The following is a 25,130-nucleotide window of genomic DNA, read 5'->3' on the forward strand; positions in this document are numbered from 1 at the left end:
TATTGGTTGCACAGTCTACTAGAATAGCTGCTCTAACTCTCTTCACCTTCACAAAGTTCTACTTTCCTACTCCTTTCCCATCAATTCTTAACTTTTTTTTTTTTTTAGAAAGGGCCACGGGCCAAGCTTGAAATGTTTTTGGACTTCTCCCTGACACTTTTGTGTGTGTTGCTAAATGACTTAAATTTCCATCTAAAAAGCCATTATAGTTGCTGATTGAGACTCCAAGGCAATGAGTTTAGAGTAATAATGACCAGAGTGTGAGTAGTGTGAGGATTTCTCACTGTGTGTTTAAGAGATGTGCACTGGTACCACCAAATGTTGCATCGTTGGGGGAAAGAGTATGTTGTTCTTGAACATTGTGTATTTCCTATTGGCTCATGGTGGTCTGAGGGAAGGCGGGTGTTTTTGTACTTTGGGAAAAATCCATTATATTTTCAGTGTTGTAGAAAATGATTAGGCTTTGGAATTAGACATACCTGGGTTCAAATGTCACTCATCAGCCCTGTAACTTTGGCAAGCTACTTATCCTCTCTAAACTATGACCTCATTTATAACACAGGAGTCAAAACCTTTCCAGAGAAAATTAAGGATTAGAGACCTGTACATAAAGTACCCAGCATGGTGTCAAGCCCGTAGTAGGCACTCATTAAACAGTAGTTCCTATTTTGTTGCACCCCTGGGAACAAAACCTAACAAGAGTCCATGCCAATAGCCTCCTTTTACTTAAGCCTGAGCTTGACCTCCTAGTTGAATACAGTCCTAAACTCAGCAGCAACTTGGATGTAGATCAAAGAAGAGCTGCAGAAATCACTGGTGGGCGAGGAGATAAATTTACTAGAACTAGAAATATTTATATGAGAGAGGGAAAAAATAGGGAGCAAATAATGACCTTTAAGAATGTGAAATATTCTCATGCAGACAACTGGCTGTTTTAAGTCTCCTTTGTGGATGAACCCAGGGAAAATTACTTGAGATTGCAGTTGGAGGTATTTAGGTTAGACATGAAGAATCATGTTCTGATAGTAGGACTTTTGTAATTTCAGAATGAGCAACTTATTCTACAGAGACTCTTTAGAAAACACAAACAGATTCTAATCTTTATAGAAAATCGATCAGCAGTAAAAGGTCTGGAAAATATCTTGTAGGAGGAAGGACTACAGACCTGGGCATGTGTATTTTGTAGTTGAGAGAACCAAGGTTGAGTGAGTCAGGGTTACTATGTATAAATCCTGGCAAAGCAGGCACTGGCTTGCCTCTTGTAGCCCCTAAGGACAGAACAAGTACCTGTGTGTGTGTGTGTGTTTACATGCTGGGGATGGGGCAGGGAGGGAGGGTTGGTTATGAGAAGACAAATTTCAGCACAACAGGAGAAAGGCTTTTCTAGTTGGAATTGGCACCCAATAGAAAGGGCTTCTTTGGGAATGTAGCAGGTTCCAAAGCACCAGAATGTGAATAGAATGGTGTTGAAGGGCACAAGTTTTATAGGCAAATTGTCTTAGGTTTGAATTACTGTTTGATCACTTCCTGTTCCTTGAGCAAGATATCATCTGTGACCATAAGCTAGAGTCTTGTCATCAATAAATGTGTTAAGGGAGTCCTCATAGTGCATGAGATAATGTGTGTAAAAGAAATGGCACACAGTCTTCGGTAGCAGTAAGAGCTTAATAAAGGGAAACATTTGTAACGAAAAATATGGACTTTAATGAATGTGTTTTTTTTCTAGGATTTTCTTTCTCCTAAACTTTGAAAGCCCTACTTTGGCATATGTCTGTTTTTAAGAAAAGACAAGAGTTCTGCAGCAAAGTGAGAACTTTTCCTCTCTCAATGATCCCAGAAAATATGCATGCCCTGATATATATATATCTCTCTCACCATATATAATATTATAGTTGTTCCAATTATATTATATATATTATTATATTATAATATGTGATGTAACATACTAAATATTATAAAACAATGAAAGATAATATAATATAGATAATATATTACATATTATGTTATATATGTAAGTGTGTGTATATCTTTCATGGTGATATTTAAGGATCTGGTAAGTCAATGATTGCAAAGAAGGGCATCAGGAAGAGACATAGCCTTTGCATTGGCGCAAAATACAGATTTTTGGAGTCACATACCCAGGACAAAGCTATTTCTAAGCTAAGCGTGTTGTGCTGCCTTTTGCTCTGCCTCAGCTTATGTATCTAATGCAAAAGAAGACACATGTGTCTTTCTTTCTTTACCAAAGTTAATTTTTAGAGTCAAATAAATAGCCGTGAATTATGAAATTGTTTTTGTGAGATTTTCTATGTATCTCCACCCCTGTCAATGTCTCACAAACTAATTAATCTGGTGAAAAAAATCCACAATAAAAATTTCCCCATGAGATAGAAAATTTAAGAAGAGGTAAAACACTTTGAATTCATTGGTCTTGAGCTGCTCTGTCCAATATGCCGCCTGTGATTATTAAAATTAATTAAAATTAAATGCAATTAAAAATCTCATTCCTCAGGTGATCACTCACATTTCAAGCACCTAAGAGCCCATGGGGCTTGTGGTCAAAATATGAGACAGTGCAGATGAAGAACATCTCTGTCATCCAAAGAAGTTTTATTGAGCAGCACTGGTTTAGAGGATTGCTTGTTTTTACTAAGCCCATGGTACAAAATGAGGAGACTGAGACTTAAAGAGGTCAAGAAGAATCTACAAGAAAGTTTCAATGTTGTTAAGTTTCTTGACTAATGAAAATGGGTGAGTACCTCAGATACAAGTGCCTTGGGATTAGGGAGAAAAAATGGCTTCTTTTTAGCAACTAACTCAATTAACTATAGCAAGCATGTATGTGCATTGTAGTTTCCATACCTTACATGTTTGAACATATCCAGGTACAAGTGAGAAACAATCCTCAAGGCTATTGTTCTTTGCAGATCTGAAGAGATAACTACCCTGTGTCAGATCAGCATCCTTTCCCCCAACCTTGTCCTTGGGTTAAGAAATGTATTTTTCTGCCTCCCTCTGCACACCTTAGAGTCTCGTGAGAATCTTCTCCCCACGTCAAACTAAAACCAAATTGCTCCAGGAACCACTCTGGCCAAGTCTGATGTCTCTTTCTGTCTGCTTCAGCCTCTCCTTAGAAGCTGGAGGAACTTGTCAAAGACAACTCATGACTCCCGTTCCTCTGCTGTCCCTGCACTGCTGTGCTCCAGTTTTGAGAGCACTCAGTCCATACCCTTCAGCCATCTAAACATTTCTGTTAATGAAGCAGCTGGGTATGGGGGAAAAAGTCTGGTCTTTGGAGTAAAATAAACCTGTGTTCAGATACAGTTCTATCACTTTAGCAGCTGCTCCCTATGGCCAATCCCTTTCCTCTCTGAACCTCACTTTCCCTAACTCCTCTCCCCGGGGAAACATATGCCTATCTCATAGTGTTGCAGGAGAGTGGGATGAAATGAGAAGACACATGTTAAGCTACTGGCACAGTGTCTGGCACACATTAAGGTGTGCTTAATATGTGACAGCTAATGATAACAGCAGCAGTAATGACAACACTGATCAAATACAGAATAGATCAGAAAGAAAACCTTGTCTTCAGAAGGGATGGGGGAATCAGGGAGATACATTCATGACTATAACAAGTAACAAAAGAGACTGGCCAACTCATACCCATTGAGGGTCCCAAGAAAGACATCTCAAAAAAGTGGCATTTGAGATGTACTAGAAAGATGGGCAAGATTCTGAAAAATGGTTGGATACAACTCCAGTAGGTGGGTTCAAACGGAAGCCTACAGCATCCTAGAAAAAAGAAACACCATGAGAAAAGGCAAAGAAGTTGGAATGCATGGGTGGTGAGGAGAATTAAGAAGATGGCTGTAATAATAGTGGCTTATCCTTGTGGGTGCCAGACACATGCTAAGGTGGTGTAGTATGCAGGGAATATGGAGAGGTCTCATTCTACTAGGGTATGAAATAACGCATAGGAAAGTGGAAAGGCAGAGACTACATGGTGTTGGCAGAAGCCATATTAGGAAGGATATAAAAGATCAACATGAAAAGCTGGTACTTAACTCAGTAAGCAGTGTGGCACCTCTGTAAGGCTAGGTGCCTAACTGCTCACAGTTAGTCATCTGTTGAGAAGGCTGGGTAGAATATAGGCTTTAATATTTAGTCCCCCATTATCCAAATACCTGGTACATTTACGGCCCAAGCGCCCTACAAAAAATAAGAAGATGAAAACAATGGTCCTGAAAGCTTTTGGGGGGAGTGTGGGGTAAGAGAGGGGTTAAATGTTAAGCTTTAATCTTATTTCAGTTGTCTTGGTATTAAATGTTATCAGTGTTGAATCATTTCTTCAGATTTTGGCATTACAGACTTTTATTCAGAGCGTTACTGTGAGATAACAATTTATTTATAAGGTTGAGAAACCAAGGCCAGTGTCATGCCCGTCTTAATGGCTTTTTAGCACATAATTTTACACATTAAGATGCCTATTGGCTTGCTGTCAAATCCTTCTTTTTTTCTCTTTTACTAGTAGAGCTGTTTGGTAGCTAACCTTTTGGAAGCAGCAGGGAATAGACTAACAGTTATTTTTGGGCACCTCACTGCAGGACAAAGACCATTGCTAGACGAAGAAATCAACAATCTGAATTTTTCCCTGATCACAGCTGGAGAATAAACAATTTCATTTTTAGATAAAGATAAAACTTCCAACTGGCTAGAATCATGTTTCAGAATTAGTTGCCTATGACTTCATTTTTAGTACCTCATGGAATATATTTATCTTGTTGACTTAAGCACGTACATGAAATATTCTAGGTTTGGGAGGACAAGGAGAATTCCTGTCGTTTAGAAATGCAGATGAATTTGTTTCCACATCATTTTGGCAACTCATGAGGCAGCTTATACCAAATTTTTCTTCTCACTTACAGGCAAAAGGGTTTTATTGTGCATGGCCTGTCAAGCGTAGAGTTTCTTACATGGGCGTTCTTAAATGTCCTAGAAATTCCTCACCCTTTGTCCTTCCCAACATCCATAAATTCCTTTTTGGAATGTGTCAGGAAGAGAGAGGAGCCAGGAAACAGCCTTAAGTGTGGATTTTTTTTTTCCCTGAGGACATCTGATCTCCATAGTTGAATGAGTCCAGCACAACCTGTGTCATAAGAGAACTGAGAAAACTCTTAACTGCCAAAGTAAAGACCCTCCTAACCCTAGGTGTTTGAAGAATTCCAGAACTGAGAAGTGGTTATCCATTTAGGCAGAACAGTGGCTTAACTGATGCCCGGTTAAGATGTTGGGGGAGCCAGCGATTATCCGAGAGGGCTGAGAATTATTTTTTAAATGATTTATTCTTGCATTCAACAGAGATGTGTTGAACAAATGTAAGAACAGGCTATGGGATAGCCTAGTGGTGGGGGTGTGTTTCAGAAGCCAATGATGGTCTTGCCCTTAATGAGCTCACAGTTTGGTATAGAAAGCAGACATGTAAACAGATACCTGTTGCGAAGAATGATAAATACTAACATTGACAGATATCAAAGAAACATCTGTGCAATGTTTGAGGATATCTGCTCTCGCATCAGTCAAACACTGCTAGATCCTTACTCTGCCACTTGCTATTAATTTGAAACACATGGAATCACCACTCTTTTCTTTTTTTTTTTTTTTATTATACTTTAAGTTCTAGGGTACATGTGCACAACGTGCAGCCTTGTTACATATGTATACATGTGCCATGCTGGGGTGCTGCACCCATCAACTCGCCAACTACATTAGGTATATCTCCCAATACTATCCCTTCCCCCTCCCCCCTCCCCACAACACGCCCCGGTGTGTGATGTTCCCCCTCCCGTGTCCAAGTGGGAATCACCACTGTTTTAGGTTAGAAATGGTTGGGTAGTAGCATATCCACAGGGCTCCATCCAGTAGCTGTCTTGGTTGTGTAACATTGCCTGTCTGGGCCTTAATTTTCACATCTGTAAAATGGGAACACTAATATCAACTGCACAATAAAGTTCTTTCAACTGAAAGTGAGAAAAATGAGATAATACAGGCAAAACATTCAGTAGCTAACACTTAAAAAGAGGGAGACCTTAGCAACTGGTGTGTTTTGGTATTATATGATTATTCTGTCTTTTGCTTGGAGACGGCATTTCTAACAGAAGGCTAGTCTCTGAAGGATAAGATCTATAAGACAAATCTGGGAAGCCCTCTCTTTCCTGCTGTTGCTTTTTCCATGGAAATGTGTACATCTTAGTGTTTCAATTTGTCAAGTAGCAGAGACACTCTAAAATTTTTAGGAAAGTGAGGAGGCTGTGGCTACAACCCTGGGTTTCCTCCTATCCTACCTCTTTTAACTCAGTAGCAAGAAAAGCAAACGAATTAGCCTGGGGTGGGGCTCTTTTCTGGGAGGTCAGGACCCTGGCCAAGGTTTCTCAGGGGCAGTGCTGCCGTTGGGATGGCTGTCCATGCTGCTGAGCCAGGGCTTTCTACAGAATAGACTGCCTGTGGTTTAGTCTTTCAAGACTGTGTTCCTAACGGGAAATATTTGGCTCAGCTTCTCAGTACTTTCCAAAGACACAGACAGACATCAAATTATAGAATCAAAATCATGCTTGAGCAGGACTTAGAAGCAACTGTAGAAGATCACTGGGTACAGGCATGGCAAGTCTGTGGCACAAAACACTTCATTCTAGTGCATGGGGCAGACACAGCTAATCAATAACAACACACTTCTGAGGAACCCTACTTAAGAATCATTCTGAATCATCACTTCAGGCAGCCAATTAAGTAGTATATAAATAGAGGTAGGTATATCACATGAAACTTATTTGCCATACTACCTAGTTATTTAAGAGAATAACTGAATTGAAACACCCACAGAGAGTCACTAGGTAATCAGTGGTGACTTTTACTAATTAACTATTAAAGCTGATATTAAAATCCAGAGATTTTGCCTTTGGGTCAAGGAGTTCAACTGAGATTGATCTTTTCCTCTAGACCACCGGGAGGCCTTCAAAAAGGAGTGTATATGTATGACATGGTGACTACAGTTAATAATAACATATTGTATACTTCAAATTTGCTAAGATAGTAGTAGATCTTAAGTGTCTTTATCATTGACACACAGAGGTAACTATGTAAAGTGATGGATGTATTAATTAGCTTGAATCTGGTAATCATATCACAATGTATACATATATTAAATCACCACATTGTATACTTTAAATGTATAAAATTTTAATTTGTCAATTATACCTCAATAAAGCTGGCAGAAAAAAACTTTAAAAAAGTGCATACGAAAGTCATTCAGTAATTCTTAGTCTGAGGTTATTGTAATGATCTCCAGAGAGAAATATAGGTGGTGGGATCCTGGAGCGCATTTGTGTTAAAGTATTTCTAGACTTCTTGACCCTGTTGAGGTTTTTGCTTTTCTGTCTCTCTATCCATCCATTCATCCAACTATCTACTTTTTCAGTACATACGTGCCAAGCCCTGAGTTAAGTATGAACAATACGACACTGAAGAAGATAAATGTGTTCCGTATAATCACAAAGCTCATAATTTCCTCCCAAAGAGTCACAAAATGCTATTTATTTAGTTATTTATTTTTTGAGATGAAGTCTCACTCTGTTGCTCGGGCTGGAGTGCAGTGGTACGATCTCGGCTCATTGCAACTTCCACCTCCCAGGTTCAAGCGATTCTCTTGTCTCAGCCTCCTGAGTAGGTGGGATTACAGGTGCCCACCACCATGCGCAGCTAACTTTTTGTATTTTTAGTAGAGACGGAGTTTCATCATGTTGACCAGGCTGGTCTCGAACTCCTGACCTCAGGTGATCTGCCCGCCTCTGCCTCCCCAAATGCTAGGGTTACAGGCGTAAGCCACTGCACCCAGCTGCAATTGATTTTAACTTTATGTATAGCTGATTTAGTATTTGTGATATTCTTAAGTGCCACTGCAGGTTGAGAACATGGCGAACACTCCCAAGCCCATAGCAAGAGTATAAATGTTAACATTATTTCAAGAGCGAATTGCTATTCACTTACTATGGACCTCCCAATGTGCTGGGTACTTTGGAAAATAGGCCAAGTAAGCAGTTATTTTTTGTTCCTAGAGATCTCAGAAATTAGAAGATCATATACAAGCAAGGTCTGGTATTAATGCCAGCCTGAATGAGATAATTGTGTGTCAGTTTGCAATGGGAAGTTCATGGAGGGCTTCCTAGAAAAGCAAAGACTTACAATCACCAAATATTGGTTGAAGAGGCCTTGGAAGATCATTAAGAAGTTAACATAATAATAATAATAATCAGGAAGTTGACATCGTTATCATCACCATCATAAGTAATACAGATATCATTAACTATAATTTATTAAGTGTTGATTTTGCCAGAGCCTGTGCTTAGTTAGCATTTTAAATTTCCAATTTCAAATTCACATAAAATTATGAGATAGTATTTGCACCCTCATTCTGCAGCTGATAAAACTGAGGCATAGAGTCTTTACATGGTTTGTGCAGGTTCAGACATTATTAAGTTATGGAGTCAGGATTTGAACCAAAGCCCATCTGAGTCCAAAGTCAGGGCTCTGAACCATGGTTTTTTACAGGCTTTTGTGCTGGAGGGCCAAGCAAAGGAGCTGTGAGTCAAGACCAGCCCCAACCTCTGACTATATAGCTTCCCAACACCTGGCTCAAAGCAGTATACAATCAATCCCCGAGAAGTAGACCATTAAGATGCTAGACAGCCTGTGACTGCTATGGAGATGAAGCAAGCTAACAGATACCTTTGGGATGCTGCCATTTCTCAGTGATCATTGAGCGAGGGTTCCAGATGCCTTGAAGGCTTCTAGAAGCCTTTTTGCCATCTCTGCGAGAATAAATCTATCAGTCCTTCAAGATGCTGCTTAAAAAAATCTACTATTGAAAGTTTTATCAGGTAACTTTGGCCTAAATTTATCTTTCTCTCTTCTGAATTGTCTGGGGAATTGATATGATATTATTTCATTTATCATTTAAAAAAAGATTTGGAATGGCTTTATTACGCGTGCATAATTCCATCTCTTAGGAAATTAGCTAATTCTAGCTTATATTTGTATTAGTCTATAAACAGTGGGTTTGCATACAGTTATTCTGCATGCAGTTAGATTGTATGTAGACTATAAGCTCTATGAGGGTAGGGATATATCTGAGACATTCATCTCTGAATGCCCAACACAAAACATTTTATCTAGAACATAGTAAATGCACAATATATTTATATTAAATAAAATGAAGCTGAATGTATTTCTTGGTAAGATGTATCAAGGAATTTATCACAGTCTCAGTTCTGAATTAGTTTGTTTTTGTTTATTCAGTTATTCAGTGAGTACTTACTATGTTCCAGACACTACACTAAGTGCAGAGGGTACAAAAGTGACAAAGACAGACCTAGCTCCTTCCCATGAGATTCTAGACATCAACCCAAGGGCTTTTAAGAGCTCAGTGCTTTCTACTTTGAAACAAGATTTCTTTATGACCAAATAAACTTGGTCATAAAGTTTGGCCAGGCCTAAGATGCACTCAGCATGAAAATTTGGTTTTGGTGTGAAGAAAGCATCCTGGGTTATTAGTTAGTAGCACTTTCAATTTCATTGCAGTATTTGTCATTTTGTTGTACTGTTGTTAAATCTAGGTCTCCCTTCCTCATTTAAAATTTTTACCTTCATTACTTTTTTTTAAGTTCCCAGATACTTGGCCTTTTATGAGGCCATATAACAGGAAGTGCAATAAATTGAAGATCTGGAGGAGAAGCTCTGAGCTCCACTTCTGCCAAGCAGGTCTGACCAACAGGGTCATTGTGTGACCTTGGGCAAGTCACATCCACTCTTGAGGCCTCAGTTTCTCATGTAAAATGAGCAACCGTGTATGGTTCCCAATTCTAACATCCCTTTGGTTCTAGTGATCTGTGGTCCATTGCTAATTTCACAATATTTTTGTTGAACTTTATTTTGAATTTCACTTTAGACCCAAGTCAAATGGCCAACATTAAATGCAAAACTCTCTAAATACTGTTTCTTTCCATAGTTTGGCTTAAGCATTGGTGGTGCCTCACGACTTCCTCCATCCTGCCCCTTGAACAGAAGTTCCATTACCAACCAAATTAAATCCACAAATCTTAATCCATAAAATATTTCCATCCAGACACAATAATGAGATTCATATTTGTGGTTTAGTATACCTAAGAAATGCTCAGATGAAATATGACTAGATCCATTGATACATTCAGACCACAAACTGCCCTGGTGTGGTCTGGTTTCAATTTTTGAAATAAAACTGCAGAGCACTTGCTTTCTCTCTTCTATTTCTTGCCTAGACAGAAAAGAAAATAAAAAGTGATTCTGACCAAGTGGCAACAATATAGATTCCTGTAAAATTCTGGAAAATTGTTTCAAAAATAGATTTGAATTCATTTCCCAATGGAACAATGACCTCTTCTATTTTGGTCTTCATCCAGAATTTTAAGAAATCTAGTTGACTCTTTCACAAGCATTGGAAAGCAGTTCTCAAAGTCTTGAGCCAAGGTTAAGAAATGGAAGAGATTTATCTAGGAAGAACTGATTACGACAAAGTACAGACAGACTAACACAACCCTAAGTAAGAGAACTTCTGAATAGGGCTCTGTGATATGGTGGCCTTTGTGAAACTGTTATCAGCCACCCAATGTCAGAAATACAGTCCTGAAAGACCCTGAAAAATTTTAAGAAGGCATTGCAATGGGAGAGACAGGAGCATTGCCTTTAGAGTCAGGAAGACTTGAGATCAAATTCTACTTATCTGCTGGGGAGCCTTGGACAACGTTCTATACCTTCTGAATTGTGGCTTATTCAACTATAAAATCTCTCCAGGGATGTTTGAGACAGTGAATGGGACAACAAAGCTGTAAGTGCCTGACATATTAATAATAAACGTTACCCTAATGTTAGTACATCTTCTCCTTTTCTTTCCTTTTCCTTCGTGTTTCCCTTTATGAAGGAGCTCCATGACATTGGGCATATTAAAAAATAAAAGAGTAATAGCGTAGAGGTGGTTCAGGCACTGGTTAAGAAGTGGAATTGGTTTGGGATCAATTACGTTTCAACTCAAAGAGCTGACATAACTACCTGGAACTGCTTTGAGAAAGATTCTGTGGCTATGACTAGGCTTTCGGGAAAAGGTGCTGTGATGGATTAGCAATATCCACCATGGGGACAGGAGTGGGGAGTATTGATGCGTACACCAAATATTTGGCATAGCAAAACAGACAGCTTTGGAAATCTTTTCCGATCTAATGTGCTAATATTCAAATGAATGGAATCCTGCTTGAGTGGGGTTTGCATCAGAAGGAGCCAGATGGAGCCACTGACAATTACAAAATCCTGTTTAAATCAAGTTCAATAAAGTCTGATACATTTTGATAGAATATGACTCGTGAAACAAAAATACGTCTCTAGGACTGGAAGCAGGAAACCAGACTCTCAGGGAAAACTAAGACTACTCCAGTAATAAATTTGTGTGACTCCAGGCAAAGCAAACATACTTTCATTGTCTATTTTCACTTTTCCAAAATGGGACCATCTAAATGCTACAATAATAACGAACATTGATTGCATATGCCATCTGTGCCAGACACTGCTTCTTGTGTCTTCTGTGGATTATCTCATTGAATCCTCCCCAAGACCTCTGAGGTAGTTGTCTTTATTTTTCACAGTTTATAGATGAGAAAACTGAGGCTCACACAGCTCAAGATCACATAGCTTGAAAGGGGGAACAGAAATTTAAATCAGGTGAACTGATTCACTTGTTTTAATTATGTTAAAGGATGGTTTGCATAACCAAGGTCGGGGTCTGGAGAAGCTACTGGCAATGAAACATCTTTATGATCTACAGGCAGGACAGGAAAAACTGCAGAAGAACCTGAAAAATAGAGATATGTCTAACCTCCTTGACTTGGCTTTAACTTAGCTGTGTAACTCTAAACAGCATTTTCTAAAGTGTAATCTACAACATGTTGATAGGTACTAATGTGAGGGAAAAAGATTTCCTAATTAAACATGTTTGGAAAATGTTATTTTAACCATATATGATTTTAAGCCAAACAAATTACACAACTGTCTTTACTTCAGGATTTTCCAGGGTGTTTAATAGGTTCATGCTCGTTGGAAATCTCCAAGAAGGGGACAGTTTATAGAGTGTTTCCCAAATCTACTTGATTATTCTGTTTGAAGTGAGTCACAGGATTAGGATTAGGTTTGATGGCACACGATAGGGGAAGAACTGATAGAGAACAAATCCTAGACCCTTTCTCCTTTCATTTCCTCCTGTATTAGAAGGAAGCAGTGATATACCTATGACCTGTCTGGGATAAAATGTGAAGTCCTGTGTTAGAGGATCTTGAGCAATTTAAACTATGAGGCAAGTAAGTCAATATTTATACTGTGCCTGGCACTTTACAAATGCTGTTTAATCATGTTACCAACTGTGGGAATTAGGGAGCATTGTTTGTATTTTACTGGTAAGAGAACCGACGGCTTAAGAAGGTTATGTAAGTGGCCCAGTCAGCATTTATCTGAATCAGAATTAAGAACAGCCTTATAATTCGAAAGTCTATGCTCTTTCTGCTATATCAAGTTACCTTTGAAGTAAGATTCATTGTTCAAGTTAAAGAATTAATATTTATCTACTAACTATCAGAGAGAAACTCAACATAATTAGTATGAATAGAGTTGTTGGATTTGCAAAATGGAACAAGGTAGGATGGTGTTTGGGAATTGGGATTCACATAACTATTTTATTTATAGTCGTGAACTTGAGGGGACAGCATAGGCCAGGCGGACTATAACATCTATGTCTTAGGCAAATCTTTAAAGCCCCTGGAGAAAAGCCTGCTCTCCTTGAGTCTGACCTGGAGAGAAGGTTAATAAGTGAGAGGAAGATATAGTGAGAAGTAGCAGATGGGGGAGCTAAAAATCTATCATTTCTGGAAAACTGGGCTTCACACTATGTACTATCTAAAAAAAGCGTGGTTTCCAAGAAATCAGTCAAGGCAGGAGAGCATTTCAGAGGGGCTGGAAATTACCACTTTCAGTTTTGAAAGCATGGACTTCTATGAACAAACAACCTATTTGTATAAGTAAGGAAAGGAGGGAAAATTCTTTCTAAATAGGATCATTTAATTCAGCATATGGCAGGAAATTCAAGAAATTTAGTCAGAAAGAAATACAAGTCAGAGGAAGGCAGAGGCAAATGAAGATGAATCATACAAACGAATAACTTTTAATCATTATTCTGAACTTCTTTTAGGTATAGAGTTTAACATTATGTTTTTGGAGGGGAACTTACTAGTTGATTTTTTTTTTCTGCTTCAATCTCTTTATATGCATAGGTATGATAATATCCACCTTGTTAGGTTAAGGTGACTGGAAAGTAAGTATAAAAATTTAGTAGGTTGACTGGAAGGGGTCAGTAAACTTTCCTTAAGTGAACAGATAGAAAATACATTGAGCTTTGCAGTTAGATGATTTCAGTCACAACTATTCGACTCTGCTATCGTAGAGGCAGCAGCTATAGATAATACATAAACAAATGAGCATAGCAGTGTTCTAATAAAACTTTATTTACAAAAATAGGCTGCCACCCTGTGGTTTGCTAACCTCTGCTGGAATATAGTAGTTATTCAATAAATGACAGCTTCTATTATGAAACTAAATACAGATTGAATTAAACAGTAAGGAAACTAACATTTTTTTGAGTGGCTATTATATACATTTTTATGACAAATCTTATACTAAATGCTTTTTATTCATGCTATCATTTATCTTGTCATTTGTCATGACAACCTGGTGAGTTAGGTATTATTATGTTTATTTGAAAATTAATTTGAGACTCAGGGAGTTTCCATGACTGGCTTGAGAGGCAGAGCTAGGTTTTGAATGCTGATTTATTTGTGGCTCTAAAATGTGTGCTTTCAACTACATTGAGCTACACTGGGCTGACTCCTAAAGGAATTTTCTTCAGTTCAGATAAGGTAAAAACTTAAATTTTTACTGCTCCATAAAGAAAGAGATCAGCATTCAAGTGGATACCTTGACTTTCCATTTCCCAGACCTTCAGCAGCTCTTTGGTGGCTGTGCACATGTAAGCACCAAAATATTTGACCTTTGTTTTTCTCCCAGAACCTCTGCTGGATCTCAAGTTTTATGCACTTCCTTTTTGGAGAATACTTAAGCCAAGGTGTACTGTTTGCAAACACTTATTAGCCTTGGGTAGATATTGGCGAGTTTCCGTTGGCATCAAATGGGCTTCCAGAATCTGCTGAGGCCTGGCTGCGCTCATCGATTGTCTTGGCCGAAAAGAGCTGCTAATTAGGATGACATCCTGCTTGTCTTTACCTCTAGAGCTAGGTTTTCCTTCCTGGGCATACCTATCATGTCCCAAGCAGTATGTTTGGATTTTTACTGCAGATCTAGATGAAAAAGAGCAAATTTGCAGTCTCTTTAAAATCTACGAAGCCCACTCCAGTGAAGAATTTCCCAGACTACGTTGCAAGATGTTTTTAGGTAGACGTCCTATGGTCAGGTATGTTTGGAGATACTGGGTTAATGAAGGTTGAATAGATTAATTACAGCAAGATTTCTCAGATGATGCACTCTACTTCCCTGAACCATCCATTGGCTTCTAACCACACTCGGAATAAAATTCAAACTCCTAGTCATTGCCTACAGAGCTCCTTCTCTCCTTTCATTCAGATGTCTGCACAATGGCACATTCACCTCTCACCCCATCTAAAAGAGCACCCCTCTCCCCACCAGTCATTGTTTATCCCCTTACCTTGTTTTGTCTTTCTTCTCAGCAAATATCACTACCTGAAATTGTGCTATAAATTTATGTGATTCCTTTTTATTGTCTGCCTTCCCCCTGCTATGGTCTGAATGTTTGTGTTCCCTCAAAATCCACACATCGGAACGTAATCACCAGTGTGATAATATTAGTTGGCAGAGTCTTTGGGAGGTACTTAGATCTTGAAGGCAGAGCCTTCATAAATAGAATTTGTGCCCTTATAAAAGAGACCCCAGAGAGCTGCCTTATGTCTTCCACCATGTGAGGACATAGAAGGTGCCATCTTGATCTTGGACTTCCCAGCCTCCAGAACTGTGAGAAAGTAATTTCTGTTGTTTGTAAGTCACTCAGTTTATGGTATTTTGTTGTAACAACTTGTACAAACTAAGATACCCCACCATAATGTAAACACCATGAATAAAGGGATCTTGACTGTATTAGTTTCTATTGTATCACCAGCCCTAAAATTATGCATTGAATGGACATATGAGCTGTGCATTTCCAAGAACAGAAGGGTATCAAGTGTTCCCCAAACTCATTTGGCCACAAAATCCTTTTTTGGGTGATTTCCATGAGAATGCTTTTCCACATGACACACTTTTGGGAACTGCTTCTCTAGTGGGATCTTATCATCAAGAACTATTTGATCAACAAGTAACAAAACAATGACAACAACAAAACATTTATATTGAATGCCAGTTTCTGTGTTAAGCAATGCTCATGAACTACATCATTTAATCATCACAATAAACTTTTAAACTAGGTGCTACTACTTTGCTTTTAATATGGATAAGAAAAAATTAGCTTAAAGAAGCTAAGTAGCTTGGCCAAGATCACATAGCAAGCAAATACCTCTCGGACCCAGAGGATTCTGATGCCAAAGTCATACTCTTAACCATTATTCATTTCTTCTCATGGGATGTGAGCTTCTCCATGTCCAAGATAGACAGCTCTTTGTCTCCATCCCTCCCTTGAGCCTGTTCTTTCTTCCTATTAGTTGTTGACTGATCTTTGTTTTAACCTCCAGATTTTCAGCTATCTCTTGTGACTCAGCCTAAAATCCCCAGACAGGACTCCTCTGTCCTTGGTACTGGTTTTTCCAAATCCAAAGCAATTTGTGTTTTATCCTGAAGGCCACCTCTGAAAGCAAACACATTCCTTGAGGTCTGTGTTCTGAGACAGTTTCCTGTCCTAGGGCTGGGATGGTTTCCTCCTGTCACATGTTGTGTCACCACACTACACATTTGCAAGCCAGTGGGTGAAGCGTGAAAACAACTTCAAGTTCTGGGCTTTCTGAGCAAACTGCTAAGGAAGAGGATGTCCAAATCTGGGACACAGCAAAGACTCCTATTAATTGCTAAAGATTAACTTTATTCTGGTTGTGCTAGGTTTCAGATAAACCAGATACAATTTTTTCTTTTAAGAACTATATTGTCAAGAGGGGCAGATAGTCCATTCCAGGATGATAAAGGAGATGACAGATTTAAAAAAAGAAACATAGGTAGAATGAGATGACAGTAAAGGGGCATCTAATTTACCTGGAAGAAGTGGTGCCTGAACTGAATTTTGAGAGAAAAATATGAATAGGTGAAAAATATAAAAAAGGATATCTAGGCATGAGGGAATGGCATTTACAAGGACATAAAAGGAATAAAAGGGTTGATGAGAAGAGTATGAATTACAGCTGAAGTACAGGATCTGTTTAGAGACCAGAAGCAAGATCATGGAGAATCTTGAATGTCAGAATATCTGTTTTTTTTTTTTTTTTTTCAGGTAGAGGAGAAGCATTTGGAATCTTGAGGCCTAGGAATGTTAACCTCTATGTCTCAGGTTGAAGAAGGGGAGGGCTGGGTTGCTGGGGGCCAGTGGGAAAGCTGTTGCAGTGGCCCATCTGTGAGGTGCCAAGACCTGAACTACAGGAGTAATGGAGGTGGGGCAGGGGATGATGATGGAGAAAGTGGGGAGGCAGTGAACAGATTTGCTTGTCAAGGCAGTAGAGACTACAATATTTTGTATGTGGGGATAGTAACGAAAAAAGAATTAATCGAAGATGTTACTATTTATTATTATATCAGCTGAGAGGAATAGATTGAGAAGGGGGACAATGGATGAGTTTTAGTTTTGATCACATTGACTAATAAATAAAATTATTAGAATAAAATAAATTTGGAATCATTACCTTGAAAGACCCCTCCCTGGGGTGAAATTCAGGAGAAATTATGGCTACCCAATGAGTTAAGACAGCTAATCAAAACATTTGACTCCACTATATACATGGGAGGATGCTAAACAGAAACTAGTCCACTTTAGTGGCTGCCATAATTTTTTATTACTCATCAGGGAGAGTACAGATGGGTTGAGTGAACTTGTCATTGATAAGAAGTTGCCAGAAATTGGTGACACTGGAGTGTTGGAGGCTGTGGCAGGCAGACTCTAAGGTGACCCCATTGATACTGCCTCATGGCATTTTCATACATGTGCAATTACCTCCCCTTGAGTGTGGGATGGCCCAGCGACTTTCCTCTAACACACAGAATATGACTAAGGTGATGGAATATCCCTTCCATGATTAGATTACACAGGATTGTGATGTGCCTCTTGCTTATAGATTCTCTCTCTCTCTCTCTTTTTTTTTTTTTTTGAGATGTAATCTCACTCTTGTTATCCAGGCTGGAGGGCAATGGCTTGATCTTGGCTCACTGCAACTTACGACTCCCGAGTTCAAGCGATTCTCCTGCTTCAGCCTCCCGAGTAGCTGGGATTACAGGTGCCCACCACTATGCCAGGCTAATTTTTTTGTATTTTTAGTAGAGACAGGGTTTCACCTTATTGGCCAGGCTGGTCTCGAACTCCTGACCTCAAGTGATCCACCTGCCTCGGCCTTCCAAAGTGCTAGGATTAACAATAGGTGTGAGCCACCATGCCTGGCAACTCTCTTTCTCATTGGCTTTGTTAATGTAAATGGCCTTGTTGGAGAAGCCCATGTGGCAAGGAACTGAGGGTGGCCTTGGACCAGCAGCCATCAAGGAACTAAGGCCCTCAGTTCAATATCTCTCAAGAAATGGAGTCCAGCCAACAACCACATCAACAAGCTTGGAAGCTAATCATCCCCCAGTTCAGCCTTTAGATGGGACATCAACCCTGTCCAACACAGACAATAACCTCATGAGAGATCATGAGGCAGACAATCCAGCTAAGCTGTGCTTAGACCTCTAAAAACCATGAGATAATAAATGAGTGTTGATTTAAAGTAATTTGGTATGCATTAATAGAAAATGAATACAGAGATACTAGTCATCCTTGGCTCAGTCCATATGAGTTAAGGCTGTTGAGAGAATAAGACTCTGTTCATTTTTCTTTTCTAAAAGAATGTCTTAATTCTGAAACTTTTAATATTGTCCCTGGCTTCCAAGAGCAAGAGTCAGAAGACCTGGGATTCCACGCTGACCCTGTTGCCAACTGGCGGAAGATCTTAGAAAGATCTTTCCCTTCTCTACGTCTCAGTTTCACCCTCTTTAAAATGAGGTATGCTAACCTAGGGCAGCAATTTACAAAAACATTCTGTTTTTTCCCCACAGAACCCTTTCATCAAATGAAATTTCATGAGGAGGCTCAGTGTACAAAACAGATAAGTGGAGGGGCTTTCATTGATATAAGTTGAGGAGAATCCCCTGCTTGACCTCCCTGTCTCTTTACAGCAGCCCCCAAATCTCCTCTGAGGTTCTTTTTAAAATCCAGTCTGAAAGATTCTGGCTTAGAGGCTGCCCGTGAGCCCTTACAGTTTGAAAATTCTATGTTCCCTAAGGAGATTTAAGAAAATAGTAACCTACCTAGAAGTTAAAGCACTCCTCTGCAATATCTGTGCATCGACCTTCACAAGACCATTCCACAATCCTGGGTATCTCCTTTGGGGACTGTGCTAATGATGCGTCTGCCCATGGTTGGCCTTTTTTTTGGGGAAAACGAACTCCAGCAGACAAAGCTCCTGCCTCCCTAACGTTCTTGACCTTAGTGGTGTACAGTCCAGTGTGGCAGGGAAGGCAATCATAGGGGTAATTATGACACACACAGTGGGGGACGGGTAGAGCTCAGTGGGAACCTGGAGCAGGGGGATTCCAGGCAGCCTGCAGGGCATTCATGGCTTTCCTTGGGCAGCACTTGCTTATGTGTGTCTGTGCTTCAGATCTCGGGCTGGTTGCGGGGATGTGATGTGGGTCGGGCTTTGCTCTCATGCAGCATAAAGTCTAGTAGAGAAAATATATTACATTTATGGGTCACATGCTAATCATTTAATTACAGTTTTTTCAAGAGGTGAAGCCTGAAGGAGCAAGCTGGAGATAGCAAAATTAACCAGTCTGTCAAAGAACACAAGGACCCAAAAGACAAGCTTTTGTCTCTTTCTTAGCTTTGCTGTGTCTAGCCCTCTCTCATCAGAAGATGAATAGAATTAGGGTGCTGAGCATGACTTCCTTACTGAAATGGTTATAACCACCCTCTCAGGACTGGGAACCGGGTTTGATTTTTGACTCCACCAAGTACTTTCTGCATGGTATTGTGTAAGCTACTTAAACGTTTTCAGCCTCACATTGTGCATATTTGAATGGGGTGGGTGTTAAGACTTACTAGAAGCTATGGTTGACTAAATGGCATGATGCCTGTAGAGTCCTCAGTAAATATTAGCTATTATGATTATCCCCTAGGATTCTCCCAGGACAACATTTCAGACACATTCTTGTCGAAGTTAGCAGTAGCCAGCTTTAGGGTTAGAGGTGAATAATGGTTAATTCTGAAACAAAGCTATCTATGTTCAGAGCTCATGATATATCTCTGGCTCTTGGTGTAGGGTATTTGGGGAAGGTTAAAGGACCAAACAAAGCTATTTGAGTTGCCATGGCTATATCATGAAGGACCTATGAACTTCAGGAAATTTCAAAATTCTGAGACAACATGGCATGAAATATATATTGTTAAAATCTCCATTCACAGATAGACTGAAAATGCACATGGAAGGGATTTTCCATTCATGATCTGCTTTTGACTTGGACATTTTGCTTTTATTCTATGGTGAAGGGTCAAAGAGAGTAATGATGGTGATAGAGTTGTTTCTAAAGTGGAGGAGAAGCTGGAAATGTGAGACAAGGTGGAGGGAATGGAGTTTAGGCTTAGGGGCATAACTGAAAAAAGTCTGGCCACTAGGATTAGAATCAGGTTGGTACGCAGACTTTTCTCCTTTACAGAGAAGTCACAAAGCATGTATAGCTTCCGAAGGTAGGTAAGTTTACCATCTCTGTCTTTTACATTGACTAGAATTATGGCTGGGGTTTGTAGGCAGGTGGTTACATCACACTTTGAGGGGGGTTTTCCTCTTGGAAAGGAGCCTTCATCTAATGTTTCCCACATGTTGAAGGTGTTCAGACTGGACCGGGATAAGATTCAAGGGGATTCCCTACAATCTTCTCAGAGTGAGAAGTATTTGAATCATAATCTTCCTCTCCCAGGCTTCCCCTGAATTTGTAGCTCAATTTGTGGCTTGGAGCCTACAACCATTTCCAAATTGTCCTGGGATTCGTGGCCCCAAGGCCGATTTCACTTTACCTACCAATCAGCCCTTTTAAAACCAGATGTTTGGCTCACCTGTGTGCCTACTTTTCTGAGATGAAAAATCAGCAGGAGTGACCTGACTGCTACCTCTAGTTTCATTCTTCTCTCTTCCAGGGGCTGAAATTTGAACTTTCCTGTTTCCAGGCAGAGAGTTGCACCACTGAGAGCTGACCTTTGCTGAGAACCATGAAAAATGATACATGCAGGGCTATTCTGTAAAATCAATAGGCACCAATGACAGCTGGGGTCTTCTTCACGATCTTGATCATTCACTGAAAGACACCATTAAAGGTTCTAAACTTGGTCAGCACAGCCTGACTTCAGAAGGCAATGTAGCACAGCAGAAAGAACAGTAGGATATTAGTTAGAAAGCTTGGGTCAAAGCCAGCTCTGCCCCTCAATTACAGAAAGACCTCAGATGAGTCACCTAACTTCCTTGAGTGTTGATTTCTTTAGCCATAAAATTGAGCTAGTAATTTATAATTTGTAGTGTTAGAGAGAGAATTAAATGAAAAACTATTGGCAAACCCTCCTATTACATATGCCACACATAGCCCTCACTATCAACTTTGTGTTTGCATGTTTTACCATCACAAAAGGACGTCTATTTTGAACCAACTAAACTTTTGCAACCTAGACTTTTTACATTTCAAACTGAAGTGCCTTCAGCATGAAGAGGGTTGCACTTTGGTCCAGTGGATGTTTTTTCTTGTAAGAAAGCACAGCTAGGTGTCTATAGAAATCTACAGAGAAAGAAGAGAATATGTGCTCTTAATTTATTATAAGCATTAGAAAGGGTAGGATTAAGGGGGATATGTTTTTCATCCTGTCATCTTGAATTCTCTTTCCAAATTCCATTCTGGTTATATGATCACGCTACTGCTGTATTTATGGGTGGCCACAGTCTGCCTGGAGGGGCATATTTAGTCAGAAAGGAAGTGTTTTCCTTCTAAAGGCAGGCAAGAAGCAGAGAAGCATTCAGAAGGAACATGGCAGAATGTACCTCTGACTTGGTGATCACGGGGACCTGGGTGTGAAACCTGGTTCTATCACTTCGAGTTCTGGGACCTTAGTAAATTTATTCAGTCTCCCTGTTCTTGAAGCCATCTCTTTGTCCAACAGATACAGTCCACACCTCAGAGACATGCTGTGCACGATCCCACCAAGGGCTACAGTTTAGAAAGTAGGCTCATCGTATATTTTGGCTATCATTGTCATTAGAATTAATTAAAATAGACTGTTAAACCTTTTAAATTTCTCATATATTTTCCTGTCTATTGCACTATTTGTGGACTTGCTTTTACTTCTGTTACAGATGGTGATTCAGAGGCGCAAAAATCCTTGTTGAAGGGTAGAAGGGCAACCAGAATGCACGCAGCCTGGTTTCATGATTTGTAACTGTGTTTTTTTGTCATTGGACATTCTGTGGCAATGTCACAGAGGCTAAGAGCAAAGGTATAAGTTTTAGACCCTGTGACCTCACTTCAACCAAAGCAGCCCTGCATTTACCTGTCATATACTGGGGTTTTGCCATAAATTCATGTAATGAATATTTCCATCTTTAAAAATAAGTTTAAAAATCATGGTATTAGAACATTAATCTTGGACAACTCCTTGTAAAATGATAAACAGAGAAAAGTTTCCATTTATTGAACCCTTAATATGTGGCAGGTACTATGCCAAGAGTTTGCCATATATTACGTCATTTGAATGTTGCAAGAGCCCTGTGAGACATAGTTTGTCATCTCCATTATATGAATGACAAAGCTGATGGCTGAAAGGTTAGTAACTTCTTAGAGTGGGGAAGGAGGAGGTTGGTGGGAGATAAAATAGAGAAACTAGGTTTTTAAAACAAAGCATAGAGGAAAAAATATTTAATGACTGTAGAGCTTGGCAACATCCCTTTCAATCCTTGTCCAATTTACTCTGTTTGAGCAAACCAGAGAATACTCATATTGTGCACCTTTTTCTTGCCCCCGAAGCAGTCACCTTCCTGAAATGCAAGGGCCAAAGCACGCTAACTTACATATCCTGCAAATGGCTTGTATGTGCACAATGCCAGAAACTCTTCACTGGGTTATCTAGGACTGAGTAAATCTTCAGTCCTGAATCAGGCTTGCCTGGCTGGGGTGGGTAGTAGTTTTCCTTTCTAAAGCACATATGGGAAAGCTCTGTAAAAATGGGGAAAAAAGTCTACAAAAACATGAAAAAGAGGCATTCATTCTTCAAGTGGGGCTCCCTGTCCTGCTCTCCCTCCGGACAGAAAGCTTTCCAAAGAGTTTCCAACAGCATCGTACTTCATAGCTGTCAGCTTTAGAATCTGCAGATGCCTAAACTCAAAACCTCCTGACATTCTGGAATCAGTATTTGACATTAACACCCAGCCCCAGGCTGCTACCTTTTCTCCAACCTGTGCCAACACAACCTCCTGCTTGTAAAATATAGCCAAGTCTCAGACCTGCCAGCCTGGTGAGACACCATCAGATTGGGTGAAATAAAAAGTGGGGGTTGGGAGTGGGCTGAGGAACAATACACAAGAAACGATCCAACACTGGCTAAGTGCCTCTTTTAACTTCCAGAGTGATGGCAGTTTTGCAATGACAATGATTATCCAAACTTCCAGTTATTGAGCAGTCACTGCTGATCTTTCTATACCTCATTTTCTCCTCAAAACGACAGCAGACGCTATTGTCCCCATTTTAGAGATGGGAAAACTGAGGACTAAGGAGGCAATGTATCTTTCTCAGGGTCGTATGCATGGTGGTGGGGAGAATACCAAACACCTCTGGCTTCAAACATAAGCTCTTATTCCTCTTACAACACCGATGGGTGAGAAGAAACCCTGCATTCTTTCCAAAGTACACCAGGGGCAGTAGGGTTCCCATACCTGGGGGAAGTTGTTGCTCAGATCTTTCTGTGATGAGAAGTGAGGAGGAGGAGGTGATTCTAGAGACATGTGGGATGCTGCTGGCTCTAGGCACCCCAATAAAGCTGTTCTTCACCACTTTCTAGCTGCCTGTCAGTTACTCATCTGGCCCAGGAGCCACCTCCTCTCTTCTGTCCCCCAACTCTCATCTCCAGGGTGAATATTTTGAGGACCAAATGAGGGAATGGGTACAAAACTGTTTGTAAACTTTATGTAAGATCTGTTTAGATGTAAACTTTTGTATTCTCCCTGCACTCCTCTATTAAAGTCCCTCTAACCCATCCCAGGGGCAGGCTATTGAGCAAACTCTACCTTAAAACTCTACTTCCCTAACCCTCAAAATGAAATATACATACAGGTGAATCAGTCAGGCTAGAAGTAGGGGGGAAGTTTAAGAGAAAATTCTTACTTTTCCTCTGCAGAACAGCTGAAGATAACAACTTTACGAAAAGTTCCTTCCAAGTCTGACTATTCATAAAGTTAAAACAAACAAAATTACAAAACCAGAACAGTCAAGGTGCATCTGATCACAACCAATACACACTCATTTTTTTTTTTTTTTCCAGCAGCGGAAAAAAACAAACAAAAAAAACCACCCAAACGTTTTATAATTATAATATAAAACCACAACTTATTTGGTACCAGGAATGCAATCCGTACATCATAAGGATCTCTAGTGATGAGGGAAAAACAGACTTACCTCTCTGATGGGGGAGAGACCTAGATCCTTGGAAGAAGTACCTGGAGTGGGAAGCAGCGGCGGTTCCCACGTGCGCGGTCCCGAGTCCCCCAGCCGCGCCGCCTTTGTGCCCACGGAGGCGGGGGCGTGTGTCTGCGCGCGGGAGAGGCGGGTGACAGTAGGCAGGCTGTGGCCGGTGCAGCCAACTTTGGCTGGCTTATATAGCGAGCTCCTTCCTCTGTAATGGGACGCCTCGCCTCCAGACATCCTTTCCCACTTTTTCAGTTGGCGAATTAAAGGAACAGCCCTCCCAGCGGAACAGGGTTAGCTCATGAAAGACGCACTCACTCCTGGCTCTCGGCCAGGGAAGGAACCCATTTGCATACAATTTATGGAGAAAGTAGGAATTCCCGCTTCCCCTCCCGCCTCCCCGCCCCCGACCCGAGTAGTTGTTAGTGAAATGTGATTTTTGCTTTGCTCCCCACACGGGTTTTCTAATTGTGAGACGGATGCCCCGGGGAGCAAGAGGGAGCAGGATCCGCAGCCCTGGCTCCCCTCCTGTACTTGGTCAAGCTGGAAATGGGACCAGGGCTCGCCTAGGCTCTGGGCAGCAGCTGCTCAGTGGCACCTCGGAGTGAGTACAGGGACTGAGCCCAGTTCCTGGAAAGAGGAGATAAAGCCCTTCAAAAGCCTGGGGCGTTTCAGGTTTCTCTGGGCCAGCGGAGAGATAACCCAGGATTAGGTCTCAGCAGGTGGGGACCGTGCGGGAGGCTCATGTCAGCCCTGCTTTTCTTATGTGGCAGCCAGCCTTGCCCAGCTGCTGGGAGGCATCTTTGTTCTAGCCCCAGTGTCCTACAGGGCAGTAGCTTTTTGACATTGTTCATGCCCTGTGCCTGGTGTGGTCTTCTCAGCTTGGGTCTCCAGGGGGAACGGTTTCTGAGGTTTTCTCTTAGTGCTGAAAGGCGTCCCCCACAGCCTTTTCTTTAAAGAAAAGCAATAATTTAAAAAGGTAACAACCTAATCCTTGAGCCATAAGCTGCGCCTTTGCTTTCCAGCCTGCCGTGGATTTCCTCCAA

The 25,130-nt window shown here is 40.5% G+C and overlaps 1 protein-coding gene across 10 annotated transcripts in view; it reads right to left on the reverse strand.

Moving 5' to 3' along the window:
• LOC105487096 (tenascin C) overlaps positions 1-24,353 on the reverse strand; it is a 98,500-nt gene extending 74,147 nt beyond the window's left edge. For 2 of the 10 annotated variants that reach the window (XM_071078243.1, XM_071078244.1), the window contains exon 1: positions 24,076-24,345. The gene's annotated coding sequence lies outside the window, so the exon portion shown is untranslated. Of the gene's footprint in view, positions 1-18,678; positions 19,011-24,075 lie in introns of those variants that run through there. The other 8 variants (XM_071078241.1, XM_011750396.2, XM_011750394.3 and 5 more) reach the window with 7 other exon arrangements.
• Between the last annotated feature and the right edge of the window lie 777 nt (positions 24,354-25,130).

This window comes from Macaca nemestrina, chromosome 14 (assembly GCF_043159975.1).
Source record: "Macaca nemestrina isolate mMacNem1 chromosome 14, mMacNem.hap1, whole genome shotgun sequence".
Lineage (NCBI taxonomy): Eukaryota > Metazoa > Chordata > Mammalia > Primates > Cercopithecidae > Macaca > Macaca nemestrina.